This window comes from Neovison vison, chromosome 11, assembly GCF_020171115.1.
Source record: "Neovison vison isolate M4711 chromosome 11, ASM_NN_V1, whole genome shotgun sequence".
In the NCBI taxonomy this organism is placed as follows: Eukaryota; Metazoa; Chordata; class Mammalia; order Carnivora; family Mustelidae; genus Neogale; species Neogale vison.
Window position 1 is genome coordinate 65,750,421 of NC_058101.1, and position 20,265 is coordinate 65,770,685.

At 55.1% G+C, this 20,265-nt stretch overlaps 1 protein-coding gene and 1 pseudogene across 3 annotated transcripts in view; one reads left to right on the forward strand and one right to left on the reverse strand.

The window, feature by feature from the left end:
• Positions 1 to 15,651: 15,651 nt before the first annotated feature.
• On the reverse strand, positions 15,652 to 16,194 carry LOC122889997 (annotated as a pseudogene).
• A 2,584-nt stretch (positions 16,195 to 18,778) lies between these two features.
• SH3TC1 (SH3 domain and tetratricopeptide repeats 1) overlaps positions 18,779 to 20,265 on the forward strand; it is a 47,704-nt gene continuing 46,217 nt past the window's right edge. For all 3 annotated transcript variants that reach the window (XM_044267860.1, XM_044267861.1, XM_044267863.1), the window contains exon 1: positions 18,779 to 18,793. The gene's annotated coding sequence lies outside the window, so the exon portion shown is untranslated. The remainder of the gene's footprint in view (positions 18,794 to 20,265) is intronic.

A 20,265-nucleotide genomic window follows, 5' to 3' on the forward strand; every position in this document is an offset into this window, starting at 1 on the left:
CAGCACCTGCACCCTCCCCCACCCCGGTGTCTCCAAAGGCTCCTAAGAACCTTGTCAGGATGGCAAGGAGGCCACCATCATGCTAATGGCCATGGGGAAAACCAGGGTGTGAACGGGCACTTACTCCCAAGTCCCCGTGAGTCAGAGGATGGACGTAGGTGGCCTCGTTCCTGGCTGGTCCCAGGTCTCAGCCTGCTATGTGGCTGTCCCGGGCCTCCCCATGGAGCTGGCGTTGCCTCTCCAAGCAGTCGCTGTAAGAGCAGCGAGTCCCAGCAGTTCCCAACCTGGAAGGACCTCGGTCTTGTGATTCTGGCACATTCTTTCACGAGGACAGAACCTAAGGCTCAGGGAGGTCCTGCCCAGAGTCACCCAGCAAACCAGCAGTATGGGAAGGGGGCTTGACCTAGGCCCCGTAGCTGTGCCACCAACCCTCTGCTCTGTCGGTGGGTCCCTGAGCCGGGGCACTCTAGCTGGGGCAGGTCTGCTAGTGTGTCCTCTCTAGCGTAGAGCCCACTGACACTGATTTACCCAGCCTTTGGTTCTCCTCCCTGGCGCTATGCGCAGGTGTGACCTCGGGCAATCTGCTTGCTCTCTCTGCTTCATTTTTCTTATCCTTCAAAGCACTGCCTCAACCCCAGTAGGACTTATTAAAGGATAACGGAGTAATAGAAACACCTGGCAAAAAGTCAGGGCTCCATAAATGAGGGTCGTTATCATTATTGATACGTTATTAAATCAGACTTGGAAGAGGGAGGTGCCATCACTTCCCCCAGAGACTGTTTTCTCTTTTTATGTGTGTTTCTTACATCCACAAATCCATCAACCATCCATCCATCTGGCCTTGCGTCCACACTTTTTAAAATATTTTATTTATTCATTTGAGAGAGAGCATGAAGAGTAGGGGGAGAGGGAGAAACAGACTCCCTGCTGAGCCAGGAGCCTGATGTGGACCTCGATCCTAGGACACAGAGATCATGACCTGAGCTGAAGGCAGACGCTTAAACACCTCAGCCACTTGGTGTCCTGTCCATCCACATTTATTGGACCCCTTTAGTGTACCAGGCACCATTCCAGTGAAAAAAAAAAAAAACAAGATTTTGTTTCTCAAGTCACATGACTTACTGTAAAAAAGGCCTTGGCCCGAGGCCCAAGGTGGGGGGGTGTCAGAGGGCCTTCAGGGGGCTCCATGACACAGAGAGGTCCCAGACAGACTAACAGTCAAACCAAGACTGTGTGAGCTGTATTAAAAGTATGTACATTCAGAGGGACAGCTGGGCCTGAGTGGATGTGGATGCAGAAAGAGCAATAAGGCGATAGGAGCTTGCCCTCCTCCTGCCAGGCTTACACCTCCTGCAGACAGAGGGACACCCTCATGCCCCCGTCCCCCAGCAGGCAATGTAGGGGTCTCCTTGGGGGCCCCTCCCACCTCAACATTTCATGGGGGGGGATGCCTTCAAACCCCTCCCAGGAGGGCGCCCCAGGCAGTGGCCCTGCTCTCTGCCCCCACCGCCGCCACCCAGCTCCATGCCCACTTTTGCCACAGACGCCTTTGTCCCATCAGTCCCACCTAATACTCACATGGTCCATTCAATTTAATCCTTCCACAGCCCTTGAAGCAGGGCTGTGGTCCTCTACCCTAGAGGCTTGGGGAAGGGACAGAGCCTGACCAGGCTCACTCGGGCAGCATGTAAAGGGCCGAGCTTAACAAGGGCCCTATAGACTAGGTCAGAGCACCAGCCTCTGTCCCTCCCGGATGGGCCTTGGGTGCTGCTGCAGCCACCTTGGGGTGAGGAGGCTCTTGAGTGTGGACACTGCTTTGTGGTGGTGCTGGAAAGAAATCGGCGATGTAACTGGGCCAAGATGATGGGGCTGGGCAGTTCCAGGTTGCACAGGAGGCCGGGAGGGGACTGTAAGTGCCCCCGGGGGAAAGACTCTCTCCTTTTCATGACAAATGTTCCTGGGACGAGTGCAAATACCTGTCACTGTTCCGCAGGCCTACACACTGCTTCAAAGTGAGGGTCATTTGTCCTGAGAGAGTGCATTGCCCTTCTGCGGAAGACCAGGGCCTTGGGAAGTACAGAATGTTGAGCGGTGGGGCGGGCCTGGGCATGGCTGGGTGGCAGTGCTGACCTCAGCAGTCTTCGTCACGTAGAGATTTGGGTTGGGTTTCTAAGGTCAGTCCAGGAGGACCTGGGAGGGAGAGGGGCCAGCGACCCATAGGCCAGGGGCCTACTCTTATGGAGAAGAGCCTGGGTGGAGGGGTTCTGTCTTACCCCCAGGGGGGCCGGCCTCCTGTTCAGGTGCCAGGAGCCAAGAGTCAGTGGAATCTGCTACCGAGAATGCCCAGGGCCAAGCCAGGTGAGGCGAGCAGTCAGGACCTGGGACAGCTCAGTGCCAGCAGACCCATCATCATCCTCATTTTGTAGAGAGAGAAACAGAAGAGCTGGGACAGTGCCCCCAGGTCTGGCATCACTGCCAAGAGGCATTGGGGAGGCCAAGTAACAAGGCTGAGCACCTTGGGCCAAGGATGGGGTGCACGGCCCAGAGGGACAGACCCCTCTGGATCCAAGCCACGCCAGGCCCACTGCCCACCCTGGGCTGCTGGAAAGGCTCCTACCCTCACCAGGATAGCACAGCCTTACCCTCTGGACTTCAGTGGAAATTCCCTCCTTTGAGGAGCCCCTTGACTAAGCCAGACGCCACCTCTGCTCCCCGTGACCTTGCCAGTCACGGCCACATCACTCCCTGGTCTTGCCATCTGGTTTCTCTCTGACTAGGTCATCCTGGGGTCTGCAGAGAAACCCAGGGTGTCCTGAGCATCTCAAGTTCTACAGAACATCCCAGGGTCTCCAGCACACAGGTGAATAGCCACTGACCTATAGAATCAAGATGCTCCCCACTGTGATCTCCTTGGCGACCTCTCATTCAATATATGCAAGGGAAAAGAGGTCATACTCCCCTGAGCCCCTTCCCAACATTCCTGACCTTGCCCTGGGTCTACTCAGGCTTCCCACAAATTACTTCTACAGAGAGCAGCACAGGGGCGCTGAGCTCCCCTGGGGCCTGGCCTAGAAAGGTGTTGCCCTGAGAACCCAACTTTGCAGAACCCCCCCTAGTTGAAGTCACCCAGCTGGTGGAAACAGACTGAGTCCAGTGGCCCAGGAGGACCATGAGGCCCCTCTAGCCATGCTCTCGCCGAAGCTGTGGGTTCTCTGTCCTTCCTCCACCTCCAAGTACAGCCTGAGAATTGATTTCCTTCACAGCCAAGTCAGGAAACAAATGAAATATGATTTCATTGTGGGCTCCTTCCAAGCACTCAATAATTTAAAAGCATGCCATATGAAACCCAGAGTAAAAATAACATGTGACTCACATCTTGGAGCCTTGCTCTCTCCAATGCATATCCATGCACCTGAACCAGCCCGACCCCGCCATCACACACCTATGTCTCACCAGAGTTCCCCAGGCGGGCGGTGAGGGGACTTGTGCTGGTGTGGGTCACAGGTGCCCTCTAGTCTGCATCAGGGAGCTGTCCCACACTTAAATCTTCCCGGTTCACTCTGCATGCTTTGGTAGTCCAGGAAGCTATCATGGAAAAGTCTCGAGAGCTGGCTGATCATGGTGATGGAAGGAAGTCGGAGATGTGGGTCTAATGCTGGAAAGGACTCCATGCAAGACCTGCTGATCAGAAAACCTTTTCTTTAATTAAGTCATGTGCATGTGCAGCAGACATGGATGAGGAGAGTCAGGAGAGAGAGAGAATGAGAGAGAGAGGGTAGAGCGAGCTCAGAGACAGGGTGACACGTTGAATGAGCCCCTAGTGTACTGGGTCCTTTTAAGAGGCTAGAGATCAGAAGCGCTGGTCTGGGCCATGGGGAGTGATGGGAGTCTGCAGATGGAAAGCCCGGACACTCTGACTGTGGAACGAAGCACATGGAACAGCCCTTTCAACAGCACAAATTTTGGGACGCTGGGTTGCTCTGTCAGTGAAGTGTCTGTCTCCTGATTTCAGCTCAGGTGGTGATCTTGGGGTCCTGAGATTGAGCCCCAGTCAGGCTCTGAGCTCAGCTGGGAGACAGTCTGCTTGAGATTCTCTCCCTACCCCCCAAAACAAATAAATAAATCTTTAAAAAATAAACAAGAGAGATTTGTCCTCCCACTGTCCTAGAGGCCAGATGTCTGAGATGCTCCCAATTCCCAGGAAGGGTCCTTCCTTGCACTTCTCCCAGCTCCTGGGGGCTCCCAGTGAGCCCAATCCCTGGTGTCCCAGGGCTGGTGGCAGCCCTGCTCCAATCTCTCCTCCCCGTGTGTCCCTCTTCTTCCTGTAAGGACACTAGTCCTGGAGTTTAGGGCCCAACTCCCGCATGGCCTCATCAAGTCACACCGGTGACGACCCTATTCCCAAAGAAGCTCAGCTCACGGGTCCTGAGGGTGGGGGCTTCAGCATCTCCTTAGCTCCCACCCCCACCCCACCTAGCGTCATGCCCCATGAGGGCCAGAGAAGAGAGCTTCAGGTCTAAGGCGTCCCAATAGGAGCGGAGAAATCTGGGACCCAGAGGAACGAGGTCACCCCGGGAGCCAGGTCCCAGCAGGCCGGAGTCCCCTGCTGTCCCCAGCTTGCTGAAGACAAGGTGGACACCCGGACATGCAGAGGATGCAGGGGCAGCCCTCCCAGATTGGGAGACCAGCTTTTGTTCTAGGCGGTGAAAGCCTCCTCTTTGAAGCCTCGTGTGACACCTCCTCGTTCTTGGTCCCAGGCCCATCAGAGCCAGACACTCATCACACCTAACACCAGGGGTGTGGGTGTAGGTTTTGGGTGGGTGAAGGGTTTTGAGGGAGACTAGTCACTGCCTCACCTCCTGCAGGGTTACCAAGCATCTAGCTCCAGCACCCCTTTCCAGCCCTGACATTGAGCACCACTCAGTGTTGCACATGGCGGTGGGGTGGAGGGCTTGGGTCATGAGGCTAAGAGTTGTGCAGAAGCCACAAAGCAAGGACAGGCCTGATTGAGGTCAGATATGGGTTCCTCCAATGACCATCACAGGACACTCACTGCTAGAATTTGGGCAGGGGGGCTCTGACCAAGCTGCTGTGAGCAAACACCGGACTTCGTGGTTCACTGATAATGCCAAAAGCCACTGGTGGAGGATGCTGAAAGATGCACATTCTGTTATCTTCATAATACAAACAAAAGCAAACAGCGCCCCCCCACACTAACCTTACCTGTCCTCGCATGACCTTCTTAGTCATGTTTCTTGGAAGAAGCATCTACGCTTGCTGTCTGCACTGCCTCACCTCCCATTCACTCAAAAACCACCTCCCATTCCCACCCAGCTGCTTTCAGCCACACACTTGAGGGCCCCCTTGGGGCTCCATTCAGTGGACAAATCTCTGCTGAAGCTGATCTGCTATCTCTGCAGATCTCACACCGGCCACCTTTCCTGAACCTTCCATTGTCTCCTGCTCAGTCTCTCCTCCCTGTCCCCATCACTGGTTTATCCCTCCCTGACCCCCTCTTGGAGGGTCTCGGGAGACCCCCTTCTCACCATGCCCTTCCTCCTTTGACAGGCAAAAGCACACCCACCTACTTCTGTGGTGGTCAGTTTCATGGGTCAATTCAGCCAGGCTGTTGTCCCTATTATCATCCACCCACTGAACCATCCATATGTCCATCCACCCACCAATCCATCCATCATCCACCAACCCACCCACCCATCTGTCCATCCACCCATTCATCCATCAACCCACTCATCCATCCATCCGAAATCCACCCACCCATCTATCCATCCATCCATCCATCCATTCATCCACCCATCCATCCATCCATCCATCCATCATCTATCCATCCACCCATCGTCCACCCACCCATCCATCTACCCATGCATCTTTTCATCCATGCATCCTTTTATCCATCCATTCATCACCCATCCATCCACCCATTCATCAATCCATCAACGCACTCATCCATCCATTATCCACCCACTCACCCACCCATCTTTCCATCACCCATGCATCCATCCACCTATCATCTGTCCATACCCATTGTCCACCCACCTGTCCTTCTATCCATGCATCCTTTCATCCATGTATCCTTTTATCCATCCATTCATCATCAATCCACCCATCCATCCATCCATCCATTCACCTCTGTTTTTTCTCTCTGGAGAACCCAGACTGATACAACCTCTGACTATGACAGCTCTGGGGCTCCAGGTACCTCAACTTCAGGCCCCAAGCTCAGCTTGGTCCTCAGTATCTCCCACCTCCTCACACCTCCAGAAATAGTGCCTCCAGCTATGCCATTGCTCTCTCTCTCTGACACCCATGAATCGTTCTGAGGGCCTCTCTCCCTGGCTTTTCACATATCCATCCTACCTCCAAACCCTTCCACTTACACCCAGCTCCTTGCAGAGTCCTGGTCTAAGTCCTCTCTCACCTGGACAGTCACAGTCTTCCCCTTCTGGTCTTTCCATTCCCACTCCCAGCCCTCAAGTCCTTCCCCTGAAGCCAAGGCCTCTGGGGATGCCTCTACTTGTGGCTTCCTATTGATCTTATTATAGCATCCTTGGTACCCTTTCCATGGCTGCCCTGGTGCATCTTTGCCATCCAGTCTCCCCCACTGGGCTCCCTCCATTTCAGCCGCCCTGCCTGCTTCCAACACTTGAACTCAGGCAGCTCACTCTTGCCTCAGCCTTGCCACATCTGTTCCCCTGCTTGGACTCTCTGGCCTCATCCTTCACCTGGCAATGCCCTGTTCTTTAAGATATCAGATGATTGCTGTTTACTTAGAGACACTCTGCAGGACCCCACACCCCTATCTAAATTAGATTCCCCCATCATAATTTCTCCTCCTGCCCTTTACCCTTCCTGTTCCCACTGACCATACATATCTTTGTGTATGCCTGTGTGTGCATTTGTGCATGTGTCTGCATGTGTGCACACCTGTGTGTGACCCCTGTTCCTCCATCAGACTGCGAGTTCCATGAGGACCGGGACTGTGTATCCTGTTTGTTGCATTTATAGCCAGAAACCCAATGTTTGGCACATGGTTGGTGCTTAATGAATACTTTCTGAGTGATCAAGGGGCCAAAGCTTATAAAAGCAATGAGGGTGTGGGTGGAGGAGTTGTGACAGCTCAGGATGTCACCAGGACAGGCTAGTGACAGGGAAGGAACATTTTGTCACCATCATGGAGGGCAGGCAGGGAAAGGACTTGGCTATATTCCCGAGGAGCAGCATGCCTAATCCCTCTGGCCACCCCTTTGCCTCAGGCTTCAGTAGGTCATGGCTCTCCAAATGCTCCTCTCCTCACCCTCTTTACCTGCCAGCCCTGCTCCCATCCCACTGTCTCCCACCTCTGGACCTAGGTCCCATTGCTCCACTGAAAGCTTCCCTCTCTCCTTCTGTTTGGCCAGCTCCTATCAATCCATAAACTTTGGTCCAGGCATCACCTGCAGGAAGCCCTCCCTGACCACTGGGCTGAGCTGGGTAGTCATCTGGGTTCCCACGAGTGCTGAGGCTGCCTGATCACCAGTCTGCTCACATGAGATTGCTGATGAGTGTCCTTATGTCCCGCACAAGATGGTGAGCTTTGAATGTTGTGAGAGCCTCAGAGAATGTCTGGGATCTCAAGGACCAGGAAGGACAGGTAAAGGATGGGGCTAGACAGTCCTGGTAGGGGATGGTGTTTGATTTGTTTTAACTCCAGTTCCTGGAGTCCTAACTTGTTCTGGGGAGTACTGGGGGTGTCTTTCAGGGTAAACTTTAATAGAGAAAGATTCAAAAATAGTGAGTAAGAAAGTGGGGTTAAGGGAAACTAGGTAAAGAATAGATGGAACTTGGAGCTGAGGTCCTGTCCCTGACCCCTGTCCTGGGTGGGGACTCCAGCGGAGGGCAGCCCCACCTGAGCCCCGGCAGAGACTGGAACCGGTCTGTTCCATGACGCTCTCTGTCCACAGGATTATAAACAGTTGCTGAGAAGAGGTGTGGCTGTCCTGTCCTTCCAGATCCCATGGGGTGAGGAGCCTGACTTCATCCACACCCCACAGCAAACCACACCATCCCTTCCTTCCTGTCCACTTGTGGGGCTAGCCACAGAGGCCTGGGTCGGACCGTGGGCCGGCACACAGAAGGCCTGGCCCGCGGTGAGTGATGAGCAAGTGTTTCCCAGAAGGAACTTAGCTGGGTTCATGAAGAGGCATATTTTGTAACAGAAAAGTGACACATAATTTCATGGGGAAAAAATGCTACTGATAACCTTAAAAAAACAAAACACACTACCGGTTATATCACCAGCAAAAATGGGTTTATTTGGGAATAGCAGAGAATTGCAAGGGAGAATCGAGAATGTAAGACAAAGCCATATGAGATTCTGGGGAACAAAAGAGGGGAAGCTCTTTTATGGAGGAAAAGCCGGGTTGGAGAGCTGTTCTAACAGAAAGTCTAGTGGATGAAACTGGACGCACAAAGCATACTGGTTTCTCATTGGCTGGGTTGTGGCAGTGTCTAGACTGTAGCAGTGTCTCACTGGCTGAGCTGTGATGTCTCATTGGTTGAATAGTGTCAGTGTCTGGGATGTGGCTCTCTCTCATTGGCTGGGCTGTGGCTTTCTCTCATTGGCTAGGCTATGGCAATGCCTCATTGGCTGGGTGGTGACTCTCTCTCTCGTTGGTGGGCTGTGACAGTCTCATTGGCTGGGCTGTGGCAGTGTCTAGCTGGCTGGACTGTAGCAGTCTTTCATTGGCTGAGCTGTGATGTCTCATTGGCTGGGCAGAGTCAGTGTCTGGACTGTAGCTATCGCTCACTGGCTGGGCTGTGGCAGTGTCTCATTGGCTAGACTGTTGCTGAGGAAGGAGGAAATCTTCCTGGTCCAAGGTGCATCTCTTTCTGTTGGGTATGCAATTGACCAGGAATGATAGGGCTGGGAGCTCCCGGTTCAGGGCTCCCAAACCTCTTATAAAGGGTTCCTTCTATTAGTTTTCACTCTAGCATCCACTTCCCAGGATACTGTTCTGAGGGAAGCCTTACTGTTTCAAGGCCCATCAGTCCCTTTGCTCTCTCCCCCTCCCCGCATGGTGGAGTCCTCAAATTACAGGCACACCAGCAGGGAGCCCTGAATTCCTGCCCTCCCAGCTTTTCGTCCAGCCCACAGAGGGGGACAGACAATGCCTCAGCAAAGCACACCCGGGTGCCTTCAGCTTTCATGCACCACGAAGGGTCAGATAGGAAGGGACAGTTTCACGCAGGGTCTTTAACCATATCGCACCCTTTCGTGATAGTTGAGGCCCTGGCTTCAGAGACTGGACAGTTTGTGATCATGATCTGATGAAGCTTGTGGGTGTGTAGAGTGCAATAGTCCATCGGGGGCTCCTTAGTCTCTGCTTCCTGACTGCTGCTTATCTAACTCCCATTTCCCTTGCTGTCACTCTCTCACAGTGTCCGAATTTCTGTTCAGAGGCCCCCATTCCTCCCCAACACAGCCCACAGACTTCCCAGCAGCTGGCCCTTGCTCAGAAGGTTCTGAAGGGTCTAAGATTGACAAAGTTCAGATACAGATACACCAATCAGCACCGAGGACTCCCTGGACACTGGACTTTTTCTAGGAATGGCGCACAACACAGCTCAGACCACTGGCAGGTGAACAGTGCCTTGCTGAGGAATGGTGGAAAAGATGTTCCTGACCTTGAGGACAGATCTCCCAGAGAACCCCCTCTCCTGGTGTGGATGTTGTGGTGGTAGATGTACACCAGTGACAGATGTTGCAATTTTGTCCCCACACAGGAATTTAGCCAGATGCAGCTGTGGAGAAGTGGGGCCAGAGTTCCTGGATCAAGCCAATGCTGAGGCCCATGTACTTCTGGATGTCCAGGTCCAAGAACCAAGGAAAACCTTTCGTTTGAGCCACTTGGATTTGAGTTTGTTGTTGTTTATAATACCTTCAAGCCCCTGAGTCATCAGTGTTTATGACATCACCAAAACAAACAGGTTTAGAATGGTGACAGGCTCTCCCTCCAGATGGCACGTTGTTTAGATTGCTTCTGACTTAAGCAGCAGAATCATCTGAGGGGCCCTCACTGCTCACCTGCCATGCTTGGGGAATTCCGGGGAGCCTGTGGCTTACCTGACCCCTTGTCAGAGCTGTGAAGAAGAGTGACACCACTCGACTCTACTCCAGACAAGACTCAAGGAGAAAAAGCTATCTCCCACATGTCAGGGAAACCCTTTAGAATTCAGCTCACTGAGAAAAGAAAGGAGATACATGCCACATGGGTGCTCCCTGGGTTCCCAGTTTTCCACCCAATGGGGTGGGTAGAAAATCATACATACCACAGTCTACGTTCAATTTATGAATAATTGACCACAGCGTCCATATAGGCTCCTGAGGAAGAGCTCAGACCAGGGGTTCCATTTTGTAGCAAGGAAGGTGACACTGAACCCTAGACCATGGGATCCACTTTTTCTGCCTCTAACTACATCTCTCCAGCTGATAGAATGGCCCATCCAAGGATTGGTGTGGGACCGTCCACGGTGTTCCCTTTATCCAGGATGCAGTATGTGCCCTGAGCCAACAGGTGGCACATGGGGCCCGAGACAGGGGGTGGAAGCGTGACCAGTCCCTGCTGCTCCTTCTGGGCAACTTCCATGTAGTGTGGGCTGCCAGCTCTGCGGGCTCAGCTGGGCTGGCGGTCCTGGTCCAGGAAAGGCAGAGGGGATGGTGACATCCGGGGACAAATGATCTCTGCGACATTTGAGCTACAGCTTGTTCCCAGGCCCACCAGAGGCTGTGGTCGAAGAATGGGAAGAATGGGGGGAATGGGAGAGCCTCAGGGAACTCGAGTGCGCAACCTGACCTACCCTCTAGACAGCAAGCCCTCTGCTTTCCTGCACTCAGTGGGAGAGAGACGAAGAGAGACAGAGAGACAGACATAGAGAGAGACCGAGACAGAGTAAGAGAGACAAACAGAGATAGAGAGAAGGACAGAGAGAGACACAGAGACATAGAGAGATGGAGACAGACTCAGAGACAGAGACAGAGGGACAGAGGTACAGAGAGGGCAACCCTGGGCTCAGGTCTGTGGAGCGGGGGCTCTGCAGTGGGCAGCCCTGAGAACAGATATGGGGCGCTCTGGGTGGAGGGACCTGACAGGCTCCTTGCTGGAGGCAGGTATGGGGCACACATCACTGGGGGCCGGGAGGATGAGGAAATTGACTGACTTAGCAGGGCTCTGGCTCCTGAGACACGGCCCTAAGATGGGCCTGGTCGAGTAAGGACATGGAGGAGCCCGGCTATGGTTTGGTGAAGGAGAGTCCTCACCGCGCACCCTGGGGTCAGATCAGAACAGCATGGGCTGGGGGCTGCAGGCTGCATGGACCAGCCCGGCAGGACAGACCTGGCCTCGCCTGCCCACCTCCCTGGCCCAGGCACTGAGCTCATGGTTGAAGAACCTGGTTCGGAGATGTGATGGGGCCATGTGCATGTGAAAATTTGGAGAACTGCACACCAAGGCAAAGGAATTGTTTTCTGTGTGTAAAATCTGTAAAAAAAATAATAAAAGTGACAGCAAACAGCCACGTCCCCTGTGCTGGGCACACAGGCTTTGACTTATGCTCCAGCCCTAACTCTGTGCGATGAGCTGAAGGCAGAGACCAGGGGTCCCGGGGGGCCTGGCAAAGGTAGCCCAAGTGTTCGTACCAGAGCGAGGTAAGACAGTGGCCAACCTTCCCCCGGGGGTGTCCCCACCCCCACACCGTGCCTTTCTTGGGGTCTCCTGGGCCCCTGCCTCGCCTGTGGCCTTGCTGTGCTGTCTTTCCTGAGTCCCTGCAAGAGGCAGCACTTGGGGGCACCAGAGAGCCGGGTTCAGCCCCTGTAGGGCCCTGCTGTGCTGCCAGACCCAGATGAACCTCCTGATCCTTCAGAGCCTCAGTTTACCCACCTATAAAACGAGGATGATAACAGGGCAGTTGAGGGAGAATAAGACAAGAAGGGAGAGCTACAGGGGCCTGAGCAATCAGGCAGGACCTGCCCTGATGACCAGGACCTATCAGTTTTATATGATTTAAAAAGACTGGAACTCAAATGAACAGGTAGATGAGGGACCCCTAGGGCTCCCAGATGGACTCAAAGGGACAGGCAGTGGTGGGGAGGAGAACGCTAGGACAGAGCTGGGGACATCCAGGCTCAGAGAGGGTGAGCACCCTGCTGGAGGCCACACAGCCAGCCGTCAGCAGAACCAGGAACATCACCAAGATCAAGGGATTTCTACTCCCCTGTGCTTTTTTAGTGGATTGTAAGGGGCCTGCCAGATCATGTGTGAGGTCACTCTCTTCCTCGTTCTTCCAGAAAATCAGGTCCCATTTCTCATTTGCGCTACCCAGGTGCAAACAACCCCGCGGCAGTCCTGTGTTTCTCTCGGCAAAGGAGGAGCTGACTTTCCAGGGTGCCAGGGGGAAGGGAGTGGATGGCCCCCATCACCGAGGGCAGGCACTGCGCCCTGTCAGCCACCCTGAGGTCGCTGGCTTCACTCGGGAGACGAGAAAACCGAGGCTCAGGGAAGGTGTGCCCTCCCCCGGGTCAGCTGGAAGCCAGCACGTGGCGGAGTCTGTAGATATGTGGACCTCAAGTGGCTGGGTGCCACTGCCGTGGTCTGGAGCATGTTCTGTTCTTTCCTGCATTTGAACACCCTTCTGGGGTGTGTGTGTGTGGGGCTGTGACTTTTAGTGTCTTGTGAAACACACATTTATCACAGTTTCTGTGGGTCAGGGGTTCCCGTGTGGCTGTAGTCAGGCTGTCTCTGGGGCTGTGGTCCCCTCCAAGGTCTGTCAGGGGAGAGGGCTTCCGAGTTCGCTCACATACGAGCCCCATTTCTGAGATAGAAAACAGAAGCTTAGCAGGGTTAAGGGTCCGACTCAAATATCGCCTAAAGGGTCAGAGGCAGGTGCATTGGTTGGCCTTGTTCCACCGCCCACCTGCCTCCTCTGCCAGGTGGGTACGGCTGAGGGGCAGCACATGCCTGTCCAGGTGGGAAGGACACCTGCTCTCTCTCTGACGGCAGGTGTCACCATTCCATAAATGTGGCTCTGCTGAGTCCTGGCATGGCCTGGCATGGCTGGTTCCTGCCCTGACTTCACACATGTCCCTTACTTACACCAGGAGGGGACATTGGCCTGGCGTCTGATGGAGGTGGGTTTGGAGCCAGATGTGCAGCTGAAGTCCTTACTCTCTTCTTCTCCATCACTCCCCTGCCTGTCTGCAGCAGCCGAGAGCTAGCGCAGGGCCCTATCTGGAGGCAGTGAGCCGATGACCTCATCCTGAAAAGCACACCACGGGCATGAGCCACACTGTGGCTAGTCCCGAGTCCTGCTGGTGGGCCTGGGTCCCTGGCTGTCTGTGTGCTGGCCCCACTCACCGCTGTGTGAGCTCAGGCTCGTTGCACCCCGCCCCTGTGCACTCCTCACTCTTAGGAGGGTGTGGCCAGAAGCCCACCTTCGGGGGTGGGGGGTGGGAGAGCTGTGTGGTCAGGGGAGGTGACCCATGTGAGCAGCAAGCACAGTGGGCACAGGCTGGGGACCATGCCAGATCACTGCAAGGGAGCTGTAGCCTCACTCATCATTGAGTTGGTCGTGCCATTGCATGATCAAGGGGGGATCCGGGGTGGGACAAGAGCCAGGTGAACCCCAGCTCACCCCCTGCTGGCTGAGTCGTGGCTTTCATCAATGGAAGGGTGATTAGAACAGCAGGGCCTCGGGCACCCCCCTGGGTGTGAGACCCACCTCAGAGCAAGGATCAAGGTGGCCTTTGTGCTCTGGCTCTGGTTTTCCACTAGAGGGCGGTGTTGGGCGGGAGCCGTCACTCCAGGTTTGGACCTGTGTGGGGCAGGGAGCTGGCAGGATGCCTCGGTCTGGATGGGGGAAACTGAGGCCCAGTTGTTGGGGTTGGGGACTTGCTCAAAGCCACACAAGGAGAGAATGCCACCCCCCGCCCCAGACTCCCTGGGCTCATCTGTGGGCTTGTTTGTAATGGGGCATGTGGGCAGAGACATCACAGGCAGGTGACTCCTTAAGGAACCATAATCTGGGGGTGGGGGGTGTCAGGGGATCTCGAGCCTGGAACCACTGGTGCCATCAACTCCAGGACCCTGAATTTCAAGGGTCTGCTGCCCACCCTCCTGCTCAGAAAAGCCTTCGTTCCTACACTTGCATCCAAAGGATGGTTTTTATTATCACATCGATGGCATTTTTTTTGATTACAGAAATATCACCTTCAGGTTATGAAAGCAATCCACACTGAAGCCACGGAGTGTCATGAACGGTTTGTCGCCTACACTGTCACTTTGACGACCACCATGAACATCCTTTTCCTCTCCGTTTGATTTTGCTTCTCTAAAGAAGAACGTTTTCAAAAGCAGACCGGGGCTCCAGTCATCTGTGGTGTGTGAACCCCCACCCCACTCTGGAAGCTGCGTTGAGAATATCTTCATGTGCTCAGTCACGGCCCTGCCAGGACCCAGCCCCTCCCAGAGCCCCCATGCTGGGACCACAGAGCCCCTGAGGGACTCCAGGCCACTTGTCCGGGGTGTGGTGAGGACAGCCCTGTGGCCCAGTCAGAAGAAGCAAGCTCAAGTCCGTGGCCGTGGGGTGTGTGTGACCCCCCCCTTTCATGTGGAGAGCTGGGATGGCAGCTGCTGGAGGCACCCGGGGTATCCCTGGTCCCTGCCTGCTGATGTTTCACTCCAGCCGCAGGCAGTGCTGTGTATCCCAGAGGGAAATGGACCCAACGGTCCTTTCTGCACACACCTGCTCACGTTCTGGATCTCCTAGCCTCCGTGGGTCCTCTGCATTTGGCCATGTGTGCCCTCAGGGCTCCCCCACGAGGCACAAACCTTGTCTTGCAAACGGCCCGGTCCAGCCATGTCCAGTTGTGTCTCCTCGGGTGACAGGTGGCGAGGTCAGCCTTTTCAGGTCATGGCTGCTGAAAGGAAGGTGCACTTGGCTTTATTTTTTAATTTTTTTTAAGCAAGATTTCTAATATGGTTTCTAAAAGATGAAGACAATACATTTAGGACTCAGGTGCTTTGTTTTGTTTTTGTTTTTGTTTTTCCCCAAGCCACACTGTATCCAGCTTTATTAAAGATACTTTTCATAAACAACCATGGTATTTCAGGCAGGACATGGGCAGACAATCGTTAACAGTATACAACAACTTTCAAACTCCCTTCTTCAATGGACTACCAAGATCAGAAAGCCACTATAAAACCCAATGCAGTCTTCATGTGATGCTCGGAGCAGAGATGTTTAGAGTGAGGGCGGACAGTTCACATTTAGCATGTTGTTTAACAACTTTTCACAAGCCTACCCTGACTTTCAGGAAATGAAATGAAAATGGCAGGATTATCCATCTGAAGATCCATGAGCTAAAAAAGGAACTCCTTTGAGGGACGCCATCTCAGTGGTGACACTTTGTCAAGTCCAGATTGCCTGACATACTGGGAACCATGTCTTGGGGGTCAGGTTCCAACAGGTCTCTGGGTTTAAGGGAGTCGAGTCTATGTTGAAGGCAGAGAGGGAGAAGAGGACATAAAAACTGAATTTTAGTTTTTTTCCACGCCACCAAGGCCTTTGTACCCAGGCGGCTCATGGGTGTTAATATCAAGGAACCCCTCCTCCTGGGAGCCAAGAGGAAGTTTCTCAAAACTAGGAGGGAAAGGTGTTTTTCCCCGTGTGTCAATCTAGCTTCAGAGATATTCTATTAGTGACATATGCCCTTCCCCCAAAACAACAATGAAGTGTTTTGTGTGTTAACAACATAGCTTAAAAAAAAAAAAAAAGTAAAACAAAATTCTGCATTTTTATAAAACTTGATAAAAAATAGTATTTCAAACTGTACAGTCACCAGAAGTACACAGTTACCAAAAATGCACACCCTTCACTTGGCATCTCCAGCACCTTCAGCTTTCTGTGCCTGGTCTGTTTTGGCGTCTCCGTTTTCTGCTGGGTTATTCCCATCCTTGCTGGCATCAGCTTTCCCCTTTTTCCCTTTGGGTACCTTCTCTCCCTTGTTTGCTGGGGCCTTTTTAGGCTTGGGCTCTGGCTTTGGAGGAGCAGGTCTCGCAGATAACCTTGCAGATCTTCTCTGTGGCTCCTCCTTCACCTTGGCTTTATCTCCTTTAGCATCCCCTCAGCCTTTCTCTTGGGCATGGTGGCGACGGGGGCGGGAAGTAAGCGCTGGACGCGGGGATGTAGCGGCGCACGGGCTTTGGCCGGTTCAGGGGTCGTTCTCGCCTCTTCTTCTTCTCAGGTGCTTTGTTTTTAAGTGAATTCTGGACTCCGTGGGGAAACCGCCTACCATCTCATCCACGTCAGGGAAACCCTGGTGTGTCTTGTCCTGATTCTAGCCCATTGACAATGGGTTGGAGACGGAGGTGTGGGAGTGCTGTGTCACATGGGGATGTGGGGGGAGGGCATGATTCCGCAGGGGGCTGTCTGGCAGATGGGCGAGCCCCAGCTCTATGACCATGACCTGCAGAGCTCCCAGCCCAGCCACTTCTAGCTCACACAGGGGAACTGAGGCCCAGAGACAGGTGTGTATTGTCTGCAATGGAGCTGGGATTAAGAACACGGGGGTCCTGACCCAGCTCGATCCTGAGAGAAGCTACCAGGCTGGGGGAGCAGAGCTTCTAGACCCCAACATTCCTGCGGTGGGAAATCCCACAGTAGAACCCCCCAGCCTGGGAACTCTCAGGGTCAGACAGAATCCACAGTGCTGTGGGGCCCGGGACCTTTGTCATCCCACCTGGATGCAGGGCCAGTGCCGACCCGGCTGGTTGGTCAAAGCCTTTGCAATCAAAGGTGCAGGCAGGGGAAGCCTGAGTGAGGGGCTGAACCCCTGCAGACCCTCCACGACCTTGAAGCCCCAGCTTGGGGACCCGCACACTCCCCTGGGCGTGGATGGCACCCTGCAGGTCAGTGCAGGCCTGCGGCATTGTCCAAGAGCTTGGAGAGTCCCTGGGAGCCCCAGAACGCTGGGCGGGTCCCTGGGGACTGGCCCGGGGGAATCCAGGTCACAGCTCTGTCCCTGCAGGGTGCCCACTAGTGAGCCCATGGAGCTGCCCAGGCTCCCCCTGCCAAGTGGGCCGGGTGGTAACGCTGCCCTGTGTAGCCAGGCTCTGGGATTTTCCGGAAGAGCAGGATATCTGGCTTACTTGTGGCGTCTCTACCCCTTGAATTGTGGAAAGGGATTCAGAGACTCTCGAAGCTGTGTGGGCGGAGGGCAGCTGATGGTGGGTGGTGCTCACCGTAGGGGATGGGAGCTGGGAGCTCCAAACCCTGGCCTCCTGCCTGGAAGAAGCCGCGTCCTGGGACCAGACACACAGCAAGTCCGTGAGGCTCTGCGCAAAGCCAGCCTAGGTCTCTAGATGGAGGGATGGTGTCAGGGCTGTCGGCCAGCAGAAGCCCATCCAACGCTGTAACGGGAAGTGGGCACCCAGCCCCCAGGCTGGGCCCGTCCTGCCCCCTCCACGGAGCCAGCAGTGGCCCCCAGCCCCCAGCACATACCACCCCTGTGGCTGAGAGGCAGTCACCAGGATGCCTGGTGAGAATACACATCGAGGGTGTGGACGGGCACTGGCTTGGGGCCCCCACACTTGCTAACCTGTTTATGCTTCCAAACACTGATAAGCTGAGTGTCTGCCTCCCTCTGTCTGAAGAATGGGACAGAAGAACAAAAAGGTTAAAAAAAACTTGCCAGATGAGGACCAGTGGCCCTGGTGGGGGTGCTGTGAGGTGACTCTGCTCATGGCCTGATTATTTGAAGAAAGACGTGCCCTTTGGGACTGGGATGCTACTCAGACTCACCTGAGGACCCAGGTCACTTGGGAACTTGTTTAAAAATCCATATTTCTGGGGCACCTGAGTGGCTCAGTGGATTAAGGCCTCTGCCTTCAGCTCAGGTCATGTTCCCAGGGTCATGGGATCTAGCCCCGCATCAGGCTCTCTGCTCAGCAGGGAGCCTACTCCCCCCCCCCACCTCTCTCTCTGCCTGCCTCTCCACCTACTTGTGATCTCTGTCTGTCAAATAAATACATAAAATCTTTAAAAAAAAAAAATCCGTATTTCTGGGCCTGACCTGGGAGATCCTGATATGGCAGGTTTGGAGTCTAGAATCTGATTTTAAGGACAGCCCAAGTGACTTATGATGAACAAATATGGGTCACAGGAGACGCGGCCGGTCTTTACTGACCCACTGCCGGCGTTACACTGGAGCCTGGCACACAGTAGGTACTCAATAAGTGTTGGCGGAGTTCCCCAGTCAGCTGCCCCCAGGTCCAGCTACAGAAACCAGGCCCCAGAGAGTGGGGAGCTCTCCTCAGCTCAGGCCCTCCCCGAGGCTTCCCAAAGCACCTGCACCCCCGCGGTGGGGGGTTTGGGGGGAGGTGAGAGCCTCTGGGATCCTACAACACCCTCCCCCACCCGCCCCAGGCTGCTCTTCTCCTGGGGCTGCTCTTCTCCTCCCAGCTCGGGAATGCTGACCCGGGACTTCCTATACAGATATGCGGGAGGAAGGTCAGGGAGGAGACTGGGCCCCTTCCAGGCAGGGCGGGCTGCTGCCGCTGTGGGCGTGACCAATGACCTGGGCTGACTGCCCTGGCCACCTGACTGGGGCCTGGAGGGCCTGGCGGGCTGAAAACGTGCGCCTTCCTGTCCCGCCTGCGCCAAGTGGCCGGCCTTCCTGAGAGCCCCAAACGGCCACCAGAGGCTTGGTGGCAGCCCCAGGGAGCCTCCCTCCCTCCCTGGCCGGGTAAGTTCTAGGGGCCCTCCCTGCCAGGAGGAGACGCCCCTGCACTGCAACCCCCAGTCCCAGGCTTGGGGCCACTCCCAGGTGGGTCCTGGTCAGGCTGGGGTTCAGGTGGCCACGGGAGGGTCATCCTGGTGTCCCCATGTCCAAGAAAGGGGCGGAGAGCTGGGCGGGTGAAGCTGGGTGTTGTCACGGTGGCCATGGTGAGATGGGGTTGTGCCTCCCCACCTGTGGAGGCCTCTGCAGGGTTCAGGAGGCTGTCGCCCCAGGGGCTCTGATCCTGGCTGAGCACCTGGGAGCAAGTGGTTCTATATCTCTGTGCCTCAGTTTCCCTCTCTGTAGAATGAGAGAGTCCCAGGGGCCCAGCACAGGTCTGCACTTGGTCAGCGGCTGCTCTCCAGTGCTTATGACCTGAGCAGAGCAGGAGCCGTGGCTGGCGGGGAGGGGGGGGGGCAAGTTTACAGCTTTCCCTCGCCCTGATGCTGCCCTGCTCCTCTGTATACTTCAGCACCGGGCTCTCTGCGCCCCTCTTCCTCCAGCCTCCATCCTAGCTCCCAGGGGCTGGAGTCCCAGCAGCCCCAGGGACAGTGGCTCCTTCCTTCAGGGAATAGCGGAGGGGCAGCGGGAGAGGGACGGGGCCTGATGTGGGAGGGACAGAGGGGAGGCTCTGCTCCCACGGTCCCCCCACCCCGTGGGGGAGTTTGCACAGACTGACAGGGTGAGGGGCCTCTCTGGGAGCCCGGGGCCAGGTGCGGCTCCTCTCCACGCCTCCATTCCTGGGCGTGCACAAGAAGATCTCGTGACTGCCCCTTCCACAGTGGTTGCAGGCTTCTCAGGGGACCGGTGGAGGGGTCCTGGTCCTTGATTCACAGAGAGGCAGAGGATGTGGGTCGCACACCCTGCCCAAGGGTAGCCGCTGGACCAGAGTGGTGACTAGAGTGGTCCTCCCAAGGCCTGCCTGGGTGAACCCAGATCTTTGGCTCTGCCCACCCCCCACCCCTGTGTCCTCCGAGCCCCGCTGAGGGAGGCTCCCTGGCTGGCCCAAGGCCACAGCCTGAGGACAGGGGACTTCGCCCTGGGGCTGTCGGGTCCAGGCCTGGCTGCACCTGTGGAATCTTCCGGCCGTAAAGTTTTCTCTCTCCACACACCTTGTGAGTGTTTCGGCTTGCTGGGACTGTTTGGTTGTTTTAGGACAGTTTTAGATTTACAAAGCAATTGCCAAGATAGCACGGAGTTCTCATAACCCCTCCTACCCAGTCTCCTTTGACTGCTGACATCTTACGTTAGATGGGTACATTCGTCACAACCGAGGAACCAATATTGATCCATTACTATCAGCTAAAGCCCACACGTGGTTCAGATTCCCTTAGTCTTCATCCAGTGTCCCCTCCCCCATCCCAAGATCCTGTTGGGGACATCAAGTGACACGCGGCCGTCCCATCTCCCCAGGCTCACCTGGGCGGGGACGGTTTCTC